Below are 16,984 nucleotides of genomic sequence, written 5' to 3'. Positions count from 1 at the left end.
TGGTTTTGAGTTCTTATACACTTCTCAGCATGCCAGCTCCCTGGTGTGGAGCACACATTCCCAAAATGAAGGGCAATAAGGGACACTCACTTGTGCAACAAAAATCACAATGTGGGGCCTCATTTCCCAGCTTTTGTTTCACTTCACTGCCCCTGAATGTTTATGGACAATAACCTTCCAGTTTCTATTCCCATTCTCCATTGCCTCTCATTTTCCTTCTATCACTCCTCTTCTCATACTCCATTTTCCCTCAAATGTTCCCTTTTCTCCACCTCTTTCCATTTCCTTCAAACACTCATTAACCATCTAGCCTCATTATTTTAGGCAGCCAAAGGTTACTAGACATCCTCTGTGGTCCCCATCAACAGACCATGAGCCCTCACCCAGAAGAAAGATGTATAGGCAGCATCAGCCTGGAGATATCCTGGCTCTTGAAGGGCAAAAATACACAAAGAGAAAGAGCTATGAAAAAGCATGTCAAGATCTAGAGACGTTAATGCATTTGCTTATGAGGAATACAGTTGGTTAGTGTTCTCAGGAAACAGCTTGGATTTGAAGTTTGCTTCAGAAATGACAAGTCTTCATCCATGAATTGGTACAGTTCATCTGGTGTTAGGGAGATACAAATTAGTTAATTAGCTCTTTTTGCTAATTCAGTTATCTGTAACCAAGCTCCTTATCTTTTTGCGTGTTAGCAATAATGATTGATTAACTCTTTTTCCCTGAAATGTAACAATGGGTAGACATCTTTAAATAGTGAATCATCCCTGAAAAGTGACTGTATAAAAACTGTACCTTCTGACTCAGAAGTACTCCTGGTATGTACTCAATACTATCTTCTGATTTTAGTGACAAAAATAATTTTTTACTGGTTTTTATTCCTGTTAGCACTGCAGAGACAACACAGATTTGGAAGAGGGAATGAAATTCTACTCCTTGTGTACCATCATCAAAATCGTTTACTAAATCATTGCACTGTGCAAACCCATTGAAGATAATGGGTCACATAAGTAAAATTTGGTTTGCAGAACCTTTATTACTGATGATCATATATTATATGAGAAGGAAAGAACCCATTTGACTCTCACAACCCAGAGTGAATTCTCCAGGAGTGGCATTTAAAAGAAACATCTTTTTACTTCTAAACTGAGTACAGTTGACTTGGAAATTATTGAGATAATAAAACACAAAAATCCCAGAATGCCATTTTTACAATCACTTTTCAAAGTAGAACAGCACTTTAATTTTCAAAATAAATATGTAAGAGAACATTTCCTTTAAGACTGGGTGGCTATGAAAAAGGAGTTCTGCTTGGCCAGTGCTATAGAAATTGGGAGATGTTAAACACAATCAAGATATGTGGAAACAAAGTCGTAGAGTATGAATGCAAAATGTATAGAGCCCTCTGCAATGTTGTCATATTGCTATAAAATGAAATGAAAGCAATCCTCAGAATGGCCATTTCCTTGAAAATAGAAAACTGTAGATTTCAAAATGACTAAGCATATTCATACTCATCTGGAACAACTGTGAACACTGGCAAGGTTTGCTGCATTGGAAGATGTGAGTCCCTTCCATAAGCAAGAAGGGATATTACTGTGCAGAAACAGATGGGAAGGAGTCTGAGGAAAGGAAGAGTGAATGGGGCCATAGAAAAAAATATTATTGGTGTCAAGTATCAGAGAGGTAGCTGTGTTAGTTTGGATCTGTAAAAAGCGACAGAGTCCTGTGGCACCTTATAGACCAACAGAAGTATTGGAGTATTGAAGTATTTGTCAGACGACTGACAAAGTGGGTATTCACCCATGGAAGCTTATGCTCCAATACTTCTGTTAGTCTATAAGGTGCCACAGGACTCTTTGTCAAATATTATTGGGTTACTAATTCAACAGGAAGCGTACTGCAGTAAAAGATATGCAACTGCAGCTGCTAAGATTCTGCAGTGCTAGCAGGCAAGTAACAATGACTCAACAACCACTTTTAGATTTAAGACAATGCACTACTAACAAAATTAAAACCTTTTAAAACACAGTAAGCATTGCATATTTGTTTTATACCTAATTTCTAAGCCAATTCCTTAAGTATTTATAACAGCATTTTTTTTAAATTAGAATGTTTAAACATTTCAAATTAACTAGAGATGACTGACTGTACTAATCAGTGAAATCTTTGTCTGGCTTATGCTTTACTGAACAGCAAACTATAGTACCATATTTACTAATCTAATTTCAAGAAGACTGAGAATAAATCTACCACTCTCTGATGACACATGCACACTCTTTTTAGGGAAAAAACTGGAAAAAGTTGCAATCAAACCATTAGTTTGGATTATACAAAGCCAGATCATTTATAGGCTAAATTCTGCCCTTATTTGTTCCCTGTGGATCCCCACTGACTGCAGTTAAGGTGGAAGAGAAGATGCATGAAGGCAGAATTTGGATCTAAGTTATGCCTTACTTGAACTGCTTCAATAACAGCAAACAAACGAGAAAGCTCATTTTCTTAAAGAAAAAAAGAAAGGAAAATCATAAAGATTATATTTGTGCTATATTTACTTTTAATAATAAAGGACAGAGTCTGGGTTGTGAAAATGTCTGATTTAAATAAGGTTTCTGGCTTTTACCTGGTTTGTTACATAATTTAAATCTTTTTGCTGAAAACATTTATTATGGGTTACTCCATTTTATGTGTAATCAATATGCCTAGTCTGCATGCACTCATCATATCATCATATGGTTCCATTACATTCAGATGCTGAGCCACCTCTAAGTGGTTGTGGCACTAATAAAATATATAATGAAGGTGGAAGCTTTGTTCCTCTTCCTTTAGGGAGCTGATGCACTTCTAAATGCATGTATCCATGCCCAAATACTAAAAGTATGGATGCATTAGAAGTACTACTACTACAAATAATAATAATAAAAAAAAACGATTTAAGGGCAATAGCTAGCAGTAGTTTTTCCTTTCCACTACATGGTTTTTGCTGTCTCAGTTACATATAACTGACAAGGGAGCAATAACTATTTATATCTTAACATAAGCTACCTCCTTGATGGCAGATTACAAATACCAGTGGAGAGTGTTTAAGAGATCATAAATCTTGTTTCACTTTACTACCTGCACACAAAATAAAAAGCAGAGCAATGGGGCACAAATCAGTATAAAAAAATAAAAACCTTCTAGTGAGTTTCTGAGCAAAAACTTACTTTCAGCTCTGACCCTAACATACATTGACAGACAAAAAGCTCTCAACGTTTTTTAAGGCCCACAGGGGAGGAACTATGTGCAGCCCTAACTATGGAGCAGTTAATGTATCTCCATAACAAATATTAAATTGCTGAAAATCACAAGGTTTATTTATTCAAATAAGCTCAAACAACAACAAACAACTAGTAAAAAAGACTTGATGTTCCAAATTATGCAAAAGAGCAAACCACCAGAATGGAGGATAAAAATAATTTCATAAATTGCTCTTTGGAATATTGTTTTGGGAGAGATTGTAGTGCTGCAAGTAGTGCAGCTAGCATACATTTCCTGTCTATAATACAAAGTATTATTCAGGCCCATTTTCTATGATAATAACAGCCGCGAAATGACCCCTTCTGTTATTACTTCAAAAGTAGGTCTACACTGCAGACTTGCCACATATTGTCCAAAACTCCTGTATCATCCCCACTCAAAGCCATGCCATTCCCACAATTTCCTGTATCTGTATCTTCTGGCCCTTCTGCCTACTTGCTTCAGAGTCACCCTCTATGCACTGCTACCTGCCAGTTCACATACCCCTGCTTGGAATTTATTTCATTTTCCACATCCTGCTCTAGTTTCTGAACAATTCAGTCCAGCTCCATCTTCCACAGAAGATGCTAGCATGCTGTTAGCTGGCTGGAGGAGCACATGGGAGTTCGAATTAACCTCAGGTGCAAGAAGCCTCCAGACCATGATCATAAAAGGAGCTCCAAAAATATACATCTCTATGAGACTATCTCAAAGATACTGGGAGATGTGGGCATCCACCAGACTGTTGGGTAGTACAGGGAGCAGATGAAGCAGCTATCCCACAAGGTCAAGAATGGAAATGGCAGGTTTGGCAACGTTAGTGTTCACTGCTGCTATGAGCATCTTGACCAGGGTTGCCACTGCCCCAAGCACAGAGCCCACCATCACCTCTGACATGTTCCTGAACTTGGATGGCCTTGTTTTCAGCCTGGCGGAAGAGGGGTATGGGGGGTAGCAGCAGATGAGATCATGGTAGAGTCTCAGTCCCAGGAACAGGCAACAGAGTTTGGCCAGTTGGGCTTGTGGCCATTGAGGGTCTATTTTTGCAGCTGGACCTAGGGAACAGCCTGGAGAGTATGCAGCACAGGGTCAGTATCTGAACTGAAGCCTGGTAAGTGTTACCTGCCCTATTTGTTATTGTCATGATGAAAAATGTGCTTTTAAGAGAGAGGGATTTACAGGTTATGCTAAAAAAAAACTATCATTATGGAGGATGGTGCATGCAATAGAGTGTGTTTTGCTTCGACTGAGGATGAATGTGACACTGTATACCTCAGGGGAACACATCTGTAACCCCCATATTCATCATTTGTATATAATTGTGATATTTCATACAAAGTATGCCATGTAAGGTATTATGGGAAAGGCTATGAGCTATTAAAAGACATTGTTCTATCCAAATATGTATATTATTAGTGCATATGAAGTTATAATTGTAATATATGGAGATATCCTATCTCCTAGAACTGGAAGGGACCCTGAAAGGTCATTGAGTCCAGCCCCTTAACAGGACCAAGTACTGATTTTGCCCCAGATCCCTAAGTGGCCCCCTTAAGGATTAAACTCACAACCCTGGGTTTAGCAGGCCAATGCGCAAACCACTGAGCTATCCCTCCCCCCATAAAAGTGTGTTGTTGTTGTTATTATAAGATTGTGTGGTTGGTTGTCACTAAAATATGCTGTAAGTTAGGAAACCGTCCAGATATTAGCTCCTCAGAAAAAACAAGGGAGCTAACCAATGCCCAGATAGGTGTCGAACAATCATCAGCAGCCATTGTCCAGCAAAGGAGTTACAATTCAATGACTAACTTGCATAAGGCCATGACAGAGGAATTGCTCAACCTTGCCTGGTGACTCAGCAATGCCCACCAGACATACCTGGACTTGTTTTCTCCAAGCACATGGAATGAGGATGTAAAATAGAGGACAGAGGCTCTATGGTTTGTCCTGTCTCTTCCCCCACCTACGCTGAAGACAACGAGAACACTGGAGCTGAGGAGAGTGGTCCCAAGGCTAACAGAGAGAGCCTGTGTATGAAAGACTGTACCCAACCTGCAGTATCCAGTGGGGTGAGAAAAACTGCTTAGTCCAGATATTGCTTAGTCTAATAAGGTTGAGAATTTAGACTGCGTGTTTATCTTTTATTTTCTTTTGGTAACTACTCTGACTTTTTGCCTATCACTTATAATCACTTAAAAACTATCTATTTGTAATCAATAAACTTATTTTAATGTTTATCCTTACCAGTTAGTTTGACTGACGTGCTTGGTAAATCTGCTCAGGTTACAAAGGGTGGTGTACGTCCCCTTTCCATTGATGAACTGGTGAACCAATACATAAAATTGCATTGCTCAAGAAAGGGTCTTGAGCAGTGCAAGATGGTATATTCCTGAGGTACAAGGCTGGGTGCTTGGGGGGATTTGGCTGGTGCCTTTCTCTATGTGATTCGTGAGTGGCTCTGGGATCATTCATGCAATCTAGCTGGGTGTGGGGTTCCAAATGTGGTTGTACCAAGTGGTAACAGCACCTGGAGGGGTTTGCTGCTTGTCACCAGTAAGGCATTGTTAGAGACAACCCAGAACAGTGAGTTAAGGGGGCACAGTGTCCCACAGTCCCACGGTTGTACCTCGGGGATCCCGTCACAATGAAGCCACAACTTTTCCATAACCTACTTTCTTCTTGTTCCTTCCCATCAGCATGTGTGATCCAAGAAGAATGCCGAGTGAAGGGAAAAAAATTAAAACACATAACTAGCGACTTTTTCAGCCTATCTTCATTTAAAAAAATGCAAAACAATTAAAGGGTTACAAACCTTGCAGAAATGAGTGCATAACTTTGCAACTACTGCTCTTCTGTAACTCGGTCACACTAATGATATAGAATTATACCTTGATTAGCAGAGCACTTTCCCAGACATCATGGATTATAAGTCCCTTGGACTTGTACAAAGTGGTAAAGTCCCTTTAGGACCTCAGTCCTTGTCCTTTTAATTCTTTCCATTTGCAGGACACTACCTGGGTCCCGGTCTATGGTGGGGGACAGCACAGGAGAATCCACACTGATGCTACCAAGCCTCTGCATCTTAGTGTAGCATCCTGTTAATGTTCACTCTAATTTCCCTCCACTCCTGACAGATGATGCTTGAAAAATTTTCAAGAAGTTGGAACTCTAGTTAGTCAGTCAGATTCCTGGACAGGGCAAACTTGCTAGGGCAACCATGGTAATTTACTAAACCTTTCCCCCTGTTGATATGCTGCTCAGTACCACATACTAAAAAATCTCCTTTTCATAAACAGATGGGATCCCACCACTAGCCTGGACAACTTCCTTTTTCCATTTTGGTACTTCTGAAATATTTATGTCTCCTAGGGTTTCTCCGGCCTGAAACATTGTCAGAATCAATTCTGGTAACAGTGCCCTTTTTACAATTTCACCCCATCCTCCCTCAGCCAAACACAAATTTTAAAAAATAAATTAATATATAATTCTTACCACAGTGAGTCCATGGACTGCCTATGTTAGCAGGAGGTTATGAACAAGACAATGCATAAAGAAGTAAGAGAAGCACTCCAAAATAATAAAAAGTTGCAATCTGGCTTTATGTTGATGCAGAATGTAAAGTGGGGGGATTCTTTCCTCTCCTTCCTCCCTGTACCACAATGACAAAGAAAAAAATATGCTCCTTCATTGTCTTGGCAAGCATTTTCACCTTAGGTGGACCAACCTTCTGAGCCAGAACTCTGGAGGACAGGACTGTCCAGAAGCAGGAGAAACACAAGAGGGCCAAGGAGGAGATGTTTGGTGGTGTGGTCTGCACAAGTGAAGAGTACCTGGAGCTCCAGAGTGTGAAAGAGGAACAGGACATGCAAAGGGAGGAGAGACTGCTCAACAAACTCCTCAAGGAAGAGCAGAGGAATAGAGGACAGGTCCATCTGCTCATGGAAAGGCTGATCAACTTGGTGACCAACAGGGTGCAGCTGCCAGCTCCAGTACCAGCTCCACAGCTGCGCCCTTTGACAGCTTCACCGATGCCCACAGAATCTCCCCCATGGTATCACATCCTGCAGCCAGTGCAGGCACTGGAAAACTCTAGGGTTGGCTGAGTCATTGACAACTCTATGAACTGGAGTGGACAAATGTACCTGTGCTCTCGATCCCCATGCTACCTACAGTCCCATACAATCCTTTGCAGCCACATGCAAACCAGGCAACACATTCTGCCAGAGGGAAGGAGAATAGGAGGAGATCTACAGACTGCTGCTTCCACTTCCAGTGAGACTGACTTGTGAGGCTTGGAGTTTGGGGTTCATACAATTTCATTGTTTTACTCTGGTTTTGAATGTTTTGCACAGACACACGTACACTTCTCTTCACACTGCACACTTGATACTTCCTACTTGTGAAGAGGAAGCTGTTACGCCTGTAATGGTTTAACTTTTTTTTTATTCAGTTGTTTGGTTAATAAATTGGTTTGGTTGTACAACAGGTTGCTGTGTGGGTTCTTGTAAAGGAAGGTTGACCTAGGAAGTTGTTTCATAAATTTTTAATTAAGTTGCAAAATCTCACACATCACACGAAACCCACAAAACCTATAAAAACAACAAGGAGTCTGGTGGCACCTTAAAGACTAACAGATTTATTTGGGCATAAGCTTTCGTGGCTAAAAACCTCACTTCTTCAGATGCATAGAGTGAAAGTTACAGATGCAGGCATTATATACTGACACATGGAGAGCAGGGAGTTACTTCGCAAGTGGAGAACCAGTGTTGACAGGGCCAATTCAATCAGGGTGGATGTAGTCTTTCCAACCACACACTAGCCCAGCAGAAGAGTCTGTCCTATCTCGGGGACTCTCTTTCTGTCCCACCATCCCCACGAACACGATACAGTTCTGCGGTGACCTGGAAGCCTACTTTCGTCGTCTCCAACTCAAGGAATATTTTCAACGCACCACTGAACAGTGCACTGACCCACAGGAACCCTCCTACCAACACTACAAGAAGAAGAACTCTGCGTGGACTCCTCCTGATGGTCGAAATGACAGACTGGACCTCTACATCGAGTGCTTCCGCAGACGAGCACAGGCTGAAATCGTGGTCAAACAACATCACTTGTCCCATAACCTCAGCCGTACAGAATCCAATGCCATCCACAGCCTCAGAAACAACTCTGACATTATCATCAAAAGGGCTGACAAAGGAGGTGCTGTAGTCATAATGAGTAGGTCGGAGTATGAACAGGAGGCTGCCAGGCAACTCTCCAAGACCACATTCTACAGGCCACTATCCTCTGATCCCACTGAGGAATACCAAAAGAAACTACACCATCTGCTCAAGAAATTCCCAGCTACAGTACGGGAACAAATCTACATGGACACACTCCCAGAACACCGACCAGGTGTATTCTATCTGCTACCCAAGATCCATAAATCCGGAAACCCTGGACGCCCCATCATCTCAGGCATTGGCACTCTTACAGCAGGATTATCTGGCTATTGGACTCTCTCCTCAGACCCTATGCTACCAGCACTCCCAGATATCTTCGAGACACCACCGACTTCCTGAGGAAACTACAATGCATTGGTGTTCTTCCTGAAAACACCATCCTGGCCACCATGGATGTAGAAGCACTTTACACCAATATTCCACATGAGGATGGACTACAAGCTGTCAGGAACAGTATCCCTGATGAGGCCACGGCACGCCTGGTGGCTGAGCTTTGTGACTTTGTCCTCACCCACAACCACTTCAGATTTGGGGACAACTTATACCTTCAAGTCAGTGGCACTGCTATGGGTACCCGCATGGCCCCACCGTATGCCAGCATCTTTATGGCTGACTTAGAACAACGCTTCCTCAGCTCTCGTCCCCTAGTGCTCCTCCTCTACTTGCGCTACATTGATGACATCTTCATCATATGGACCCACGGAAAGGAGGCCCTTGAAGAATTTCACCTGGACTTCAAAAATTTCCACCCCACCATCAACCTCAGCCTGGACCAGTCCACACAAGAGATCCACTTCCTGGACACTACAGTGCAAATAAGTGATGTTCATATAAACACAATCCTATTCCGGAAACCTACTGACCGCTATACGTACCTACATGCCTCCAGCTTCCATCCAAGACACATCACACGATCCATAGTCTACAGCCAAGCCCTAAGATACAACCGAATTTGCTCCAACCCCTCAGACAGAGACAAACACCTACAAGATCTTTATCAAGCATTTGTAAAACTACAATACCCACCTGGGGAAGTGAGGAAACAGATTGACAGAGCAAGACTGGTACCTAGAAATCACCTACTACAGGACAGGCCCAACAAGCACAATAACAGAACACCACTGGCCATCACATACAGCCCCCAGCTAAAACCTCTCCAGCGCATTATCCACGATCTACAACCGATCCTGGAAAATGATCCCTCACTCTCACAGAGGCAGGCCAGTCCTTGGGAGGCAGGCCAGTCCTCGCTTACAGACAACCCACCAACCTGAAGCAAATACTCACCAGCAACTATACACCACACCACAGAAACACCAACCCAGGAACCAATCCTTGTAGCAAACCTCGTTGCCTACTCTGTCCCCATATCTACTCTGGTGACACCATCAGTGGACCCAACCACATCAGCCACACCATCAAGGGCTCATTCACCTGCACATCCACTAATGTTATATATGCCATCATGTGCCAGCAATGCCCCTCTGCCATGTACATTGGCCAAACCGGACAGTCCCTCCGCAAAAGAATAAATGGACAAAAATCGGACATCAGGAATGGTAACATACATAAGCCAGTAAGTGAACACTTCAATCTCCCTGGTCATTCTATTACAGATTTAAAAGTCACTATCATTGAATAAAAAAACTTCAGAAACAGACTTCAAAGAGAAACAGCAGAACTAAAATTCATTAGCAAATTTAACACCATTAATCTGGGCTTGAATAAGGACTGCGAGTGGCTGGCTCATTACAGAAGCAGTTTTTCCTCTCCTGGAATTGACACCTCCTCATCTATTATTGGGAGTGGACTACATCCACCCTGATTGAATTGGCCCTGTCAACACTGGTTCTCCACTTGTGAAGTAACTCCCTCTCTCCATGTGTCAGTATATAATGCCTGCATCTGTAACTTTCACTCTATACATCTAAAGAAGTGAGGTTTTTACCTATGAAAGCTTATGCCCAAATAAATCTGTTAGTCTTTAAGGTGCCACCAGACTCCTTGTTGTTTTTGTAGATACAGACTAACACGGCTACCCCCTGATACTTGACCACAAAACCTATAGTGGCATAAAACCTGTAACAAGTTGACAGTTGTATAATACAGCAATAAAAATTGATTACAGGTTGATCAAAACTGTTCAAATCATCACCTCATTACAGGCCCCATTACAGCATCATAGCTCATTCACACCAGCTTGTGGTGCAAGCATGCAGGCACACAAGGCATCACTTATTTCCCTTGCCTGCCTGGACCCAGCCCAAGTGATCAGTGCACTTTCTGGTTGCCGATACTGGGTCTGCAAACCATTAGTGTCTTGAATCCACACCATGCAAACATACTCGCCTTTATCCTTGCAGAGTGCAACAGGCCACAATCATATGGCCGCAGTCAGCCACAATGAAATCCAAATGGTTTTGTAGGCAAGTGCCATCTTGCCTTCAGCTTGTGAAATGTGCAATCCACCACGATCCCACAATGAAACTTCCTGTGGCAGGTCCTCTGATGTCAGAGTATGGTTTCGTGAGCCATGGCAGAAGTGCGTAGGAGGGGTCTCCCAAAATAAGTAATGGGCACCAACACCCTCTTGATAACAACATTAAGAAGGAATAAGGTCCCTCTTTGTCCCAGCATGTAAATGTCAGATCTCCTCATCACCTGGCATCATGTACCTTTTTGTACTTCCCGTATTGGTGTTCATGAATTTGCTTCAGTGGTCAACCCAGGCCTGAAGAAGCAGGGATTCGAACCCTTTGCTATACACATATTTGCTTGCTCCTTCTGGTGGGAAAATTATGGGCACCTATGCCATCAAAATAGCCTCAGCCCAGTAGGGGAACCCCATTCTTTTAAAGCCAGCTATTATTTCACAGGATTAATCACCTCACAGACCTCCATTATCACAACCCTGATAGTTAACTTTCCAACAACAAACTGGTTTGCAACGGCCTCCAGAGGGCAATTGAAACTTGCTTCTGTACTAGTAAGGCCTCCCTAAGTTGAGCGTTGTGGCACTAGAGAGTCAGGGCAAGCTCCTCACACAACTCCCTGAAGGTCTCCTTCCTCATGTGGAAGTTCTAGAGCCACTGCTGGTCATCCCAGATCTCTATGACAATGTGGTTCCCACCACACTGTGCGAGTTCGATCTTCTCCTGCACCAGAAGCAGAATGTATGGCAACTGCAGCAAGTACCATGTCTGTCCAGTCTGCCATGAATGAATCACCCTATAAGTCCCGCCATCTTCCGTGTTTCAGAAACTGCTCCTGAAATGCCACCCAGAGTCTCACTGAACATCTATTCCATTGCATAAAAAGTTCACCCATGGATCAGCTCATCCAACAAATCTATGGCTTGTTCCCTAGCTGGAATGGGCGTGAGGAATGTGCAGAGCCAGAAAAGCCTCCGCTAAATGTGGCGGGCTAAAACCACTTGCTATCCAGCAAGGACAGACAAGTTCTCCCATAATACACCACACACCAATACATAGAGCATCTCCAGTTGGTGAGGTGCAAAGAACCCTGGGATATAGCTCCAGAAATCCTAGTGCCAAACACATGTGCCTGCAGCACTAGTTTATTAGGCATGGGGTATGTGCAGCTCTCCAGTGTGGCCCCTCAAACTCACCAAGGTCAACACCAGGAGCAAAGAGCTGTTTACCTCATGGTAAAACTAAAGGCCCTGCCTTTATTAAGTTTTTATCTCAGGACAGCAGCTCATGTGTGTCAATTACCCCAATGTAAAAAATACACCTTTTTTAGCAGTGAAGATAAGGCTTCTGAAGAGTTTTACGTATCCTGTAGCAGCATCCTCACTGTATTACTAGCTCGAGTGACAGCAGCACTCAAGCTTCAAACTACACCCCTTATAGGCCAGCTAGCTCGAGTGTAGGCACCACATAACTCGAGCTAGAGATTTTTGTATGCGGATGGGAGTCAGGTTAGAGGCAATGCTTGAACTATACCTCAAGCTAACACTGCAGTGAAGACAAGCCCTAAGACTATTAAATGAGGCCCTTCTGAGAAGGAAGTTTCTTTTATTTGATTCTTTTATTTAAGTAGAGGAGCCTCTGATGGTTTGTGAAGGGGCATTTGGAACTGGGATCCCACCACACTAAATATAACTTGATAGTACCAAATATATACAATGTAGGGACAGCTTTAAGAGTTGAAAGCCTAAAATTAGTTTTGAAATCTCTACTTATCATTATTATATGTATTGCAGTATCTCCTAGAGCAGGGGCGGGCAAACTTTTTGGCCTGAGGGCCACATCGGGTTTCGTAAATTGTATGGAGGGCTGGTTAGGGGAGGGGGTTGTGGCCCGGCCCCTACCTCCTATCTGCCCCCCCCCCCGGGAATCCTGCCCCATCCAAGCCCCCCTCTTCCCTGACGGCCCCCCCGGGACCCCTGCCCCAGCCACACACACCTGCTCCCTGTCCCCAGAATGCCCCCAGAACCCCTGCCCCTGACTGCCCCCTGCCACCCCATCCAACCCCCCCTCCTTCCTGACTGCCTCCCCCGGGACCCCTGCCCCCATTCAACCCCCTGTTCCCCCCAGAAATTTAACCCAATTTTCCTGAGTCCCACTCCAGTGCCTTAACCATGAAACCATCCCTTCTTTCCACCAAGTATATCTAAAACTTGTAGGTGCCTAAGTGCTGATTTAGACATTTAAATATAGATATAGGTCCTGATCCTTCAAAGTGTTCCACACTGGGAAACCCCTATGTCCATGCAAAGTCCCAAAGTCATCAGAGCGGTTCCATGTGGGTGCGAGGGGGGGGTCTATCTGTCCCGAGCAGTGCAGGATTGGCGCATTATATGCCTAACTTTAGATACACAAGTTTGAATAGCTGACACATAATTGTAATTATGAACATATAGATATTGTTTCAGTTGCTGCCTGATAAATCCATACTTTATCAAAGTAGAAAATCTGGTAAAATACTGTACCAAAATCTTTAAGATTGACTTTTTTTATTTTTTGCAGCAATTAAAATTGCTTAAAAGTAGAATAAAAAAAAGGAAAGACTCCAGTGGGAATCCTGAAAAATGCAAAAATAGTCTAATGGAAGCTCTTTTAAACATAAATGTACATAAAAGCATAAACTGCACAGAACCTGCAAGGAGCAGGAAGAATGGCATTCATTATATAATTGATATTACTGGTTATTTATCATCTCAGTGGTACAAGGTCCCTAATTTAATAATTTATTAGTGTCCATTGTGTACTTCAGGCTGAGGTACAGAATTAAAAATTATTGACAACATGATAATATGTGATGCAAAAATCTGCTCTCAAGCAATTCAGATTGAGTCATTTACTCTGCATGCAAAAGTGAAGCATGTGACCTGTCTTTAGCATGAAAAAAGTCATCTTTCAGACTGAAAAACAAGCACTAATGAGTATGAAACCTACTCCTCAAGCCAAAGGAAACCTGGGAGACACTGCAGCTAGGTCACACACTCATCATATAAAAAAGCCTTATCCAAGGGAAATTAAATCCTCTCTGAAAAATGAAGAGGTGATCTCTTTTCACTGTAGAGGCACCAAGCCACTTAACCACCCTGAACTAGAGAAAGGAGACTAAAATTAATACCTTTTGACACTGAATCAAAATAAGTGCTTATGCTGTGGCCCAGGATGTCTGTAGTGCAGGGGCGGGCCATGAATGCTCAGCAAATTGGGGTTGGGGTGCGGGAGATGGTGAGGGCTCTGGTTGGGGCTGTGGACTCCAGGGTAAGGCCAGAAATGAGGAGTTCAGGGTGTGGGAGGGTGCTCCAAGCTGGGGCGGGGGAGTAGAGTGCGGGGGTGGGGGGTGAAGGCTCTAGGGTGGGGCTGGGGGTGAGGAGTTTGGGGTGTAGGAGGGTGCTCTGGGCTGGGACCAAGGGGTTCGGAGGGCGGGAGGGGGATCAGTACTGGGGCAGAGGGTTGGGGGGCGGGGAAAGGCTCAGGGGTGCACGCTCCGGGCAGCTCTTAACTCAAGCGGCATGGTCCCACTCCAGCCGGGGAGCAGGTTTGGGGGCTGCTCCACACTGCTTCTGGAAGCAGTGACATGGCCTCGCTCCGGCTCCTACGCGGAGCCGCGGCCAGGCGGCTCTGCGCGCTGCCCTGTCCGCAGATGCCGTCCTTGCATCTCCCATTGGCCACAGTTCCCAGCCAATCGGCGCTGCGGGGGCGGCGCTTGGGGCGGGGACAGCATGCAGAGTGGAGCCCCCCTGGCTGCCCCTGCACGTAGGAGCCGGAGCAAGACCATGTCACTGCTTCCAGAAGCAGTGTGGAGTAGCCCATAACCCTGCTCCCTGGCTGGAGCGGGGCCATGCCGCTGCTTCTGGGAGATGCATGGAGCGATCCCTGACCCTGCTTCCCAGCTGGAGCGCTGGAGCGGGGCAAGCCCCAGACCCAGCTCCCCAGCGGGAGCTCGAGAGCCGGTTTAAATGGCTGGTGGGCCAGATCCGGCCCGTGGGCTGTAGTTTGCCCACCCCTGCTGTACTGTCTCAGATATCCTTTTCTCCGCGTAACCAGCCTGCATGTGCAAAAGTAACCCTTGCTCCACAGCCAAACCACAGAATTCGCAACATTGTTCAGACAACCCAGTGACCTCTGACATCAATTTTTTAGTCTTAAATGTCAAAGATAAAAGATAAGTTTCCTCTTTCTTTCTTTTTTTTTTGGATTCACAAGTGTTTGAACACTGATATCCATTTTCTTTCCTTCATTTTACCTGAGACTCTACCTATAACAGTAACTGGAGGGAGGAGAAAGTTTAGAGAGCTTCACCACACTGCAGCAACCAAGGAAAAAAGGCCCCCACACCACCACTCTTTCTAGGATCTAGGATGGAGAAAGCACCTCTTATCTGATTTTTAAAATTACCTACGGATGGCCAAAACTTGTATATCTCTCCCTCTCTTAAGGTCATATTGAAGGATAAACTCCTGCCCTAGGGATGCTGTTCAGGACAGGGAATTGTAGGCCTGGGAGATGTGGCTCTGTTTCAGTCCTTAGTGTCAGTTTAGAAGGCTGGGGATATTTCTAGCTGTACAAGCTTTGTATTTGAAAGGCTTTGTTCTCTATTTCTTGCGGATCAGATTAATGAGCGATAGACAATTTTTGATTTTGACTTAATCACTTAATACTGAAGAATATATCATTTCCACTAACGTTTTACAGAGTTCAAAAGGAAACAACAAATAATCATAATTAACTGTGAAAAAATACGTACGCAAACAAAAAATAAAGTATAAAAAAATTAAAACTGAAATATTAAACTAGGAACAAAGTAAAATCAGACTAACCACAACATTAATAAGAAACATTTCTCACTCCTTCCTGATCCACCATTAATTGAGAAATCAAATAACTTGTTTTTAGGGTAGAATTCTCAAGTCATGCATAAAGCCGACATAATCAAGTCTGTGTGGTTTGCCTGTGTGGAGTTTGGAGAGGACATCAAGCCACACAACCCCAGGGTAGGCTACAAGGCTTCTGCTCAGCCCCTCCAGGGCCACCATTTCAGCCTGTGGACTCAAATAATGACCCAGTCCATGCAGGGGACCCTGACCAACTTTCACTTTTCCTCTCTGCAATGGCATATTCCATGTCAGTGCAGAGTTCACCGCTCAAGTGGACAGAATGTGCAGTGGCTGCTCTGTAGATCCTGCACATCCATCTGCCTGAATCGCACTGCACAGGTACATCAAGGGGATTCCACAGAGCAGAGGGAAGAAGAGCCTTGCATGGGCCTACCATCAAGGGGTGAATTCCACCCACGGACAGCAAGACCATTTCAAATAACATCTCACAGGGCAAGTAAATATTAAATTAACTGCTGTGGTCTCAAAGGCCTCGTTTAGATGCTCTATCCTTATGGAAGTTACTCTTTAGCTCAGGGGTGGGCAAACTATGGCCTGCAGGCTGGATCCGTCCCATCAGCCATTTTCAGCTGGCCCTCAAGCTCCCACTGGGGAGTGAGGTCTGGGGCTTGTCCCGCTCTGGTGCTCCAGCTGGGGAGGGTCGGGAGCCGCTCCACGCGTCTTCCAAAAGCAGCAGCATAGCCCCACTCTGCCGCTCCAGCCGTGGAGCAGGGTCGGGGGCCATTCCACGTTGCTTCCGGAAGCAGCAGCCATGGCCCCGCTCCAGCTCCTATGTGTATGGGCAGCCAGGGGGCTCCGCTCTGCACGCTGCCCCCGCCCGAAGCACCGCCCCCGCAGCTCCCATTGGCCAGGAACTGCAGCCAATGGGAGCTGCAGGGGTGGTGCCTGCGGACAGGGCAGAGCGCAGAGCCGCCTAGCCATGGCTCCACGTAGGAGCCAGAGTGGGGACATGGCTGCTGCTTCCAGGAACCGCTTGAGGTAAGCCCCACTTGGAGCCTGAACCCCTGAGCCTCTCTCCATGCCCCAACCCCCTGCCCCAGCCCTGATCCCCCTCCCACCCTCCAAACCCCTCAATCCCAGCCCCGAGCACCCTCCTACACCC

The 16,984-nt window shown here is 44.6% G+C and overlaps 1 protein-coding gene across 2 annotated transcripts in view; it reads right to left on the bottom strand.

The window, feature by feature from the left end:
• SACS (sacsin molecular chaperone) overlaps positions 1-16,984 on the bottom strand; it is a 228,363-nt gene that overhangs the window by 81,079 nt on the left and 130,300 nt on the right. The gene's annotated exons all lie outside the window — the stretch shown is intronic.

Source organism: Trachemys scripta, chromosome 1 (genome assembly GCF_013100865.1).
Source record: "Trachemys scripta elegans isolate TJP31775 chromosome 1, CAS_Tse_1.0, whole genome shotgun sequence".
In the NCBI taxonomy this organism is placed as follows: Eukaryota; Metazoa; Chordata; order Testudines; family Emydidae; genus Trachemys; species Trachemys scripta.
Note: the sequence above shows the minus strand (reverse complement) of the source record. Positions and strands in the feature narration are given on the sequence as shown.